We start from the raw sequence: 290 nt of genomic DNA on the forward strand, positions 1-290 counted from the left end.
ATGAAAAAAAAATGCTATATGCTGAATTTAAGGGGGGATATACAACATATATTGTATTCATGTCTAATATGCGGTATTTTAGTTATTATAATGCAACGTATATAGCTGCATAACGACATATTTTGAGCTTTTAAGAAGTGTGGCATTAATTAGATTTTTATTTGGGATTACATAAGAGATTATAAAATGTCATCACGCAATACGAAACTTTATGAAATTATGTTTATGAGTTTATTGTGTAGAAATATTTGGATCGAAGTTTTTGGAATTTTCTTTTAATTATTTTAACT

Source organism: Penaeus monodon, chromosome 28 (genome assembly GCF_015228065.2).
Source record: "Penaeus monodon isolate SGIC_2016 chromosome 28, NSTDA_Pmon_1, whole genome shotgun sequence".
Classification (NCBI taxonomy): domain Eukaryota; kingdom Metazoa; phylum Arthropoda; class Malacostraca; order Decapoda; family Penaeidae; genus Penaeus; species Penaeus monodon.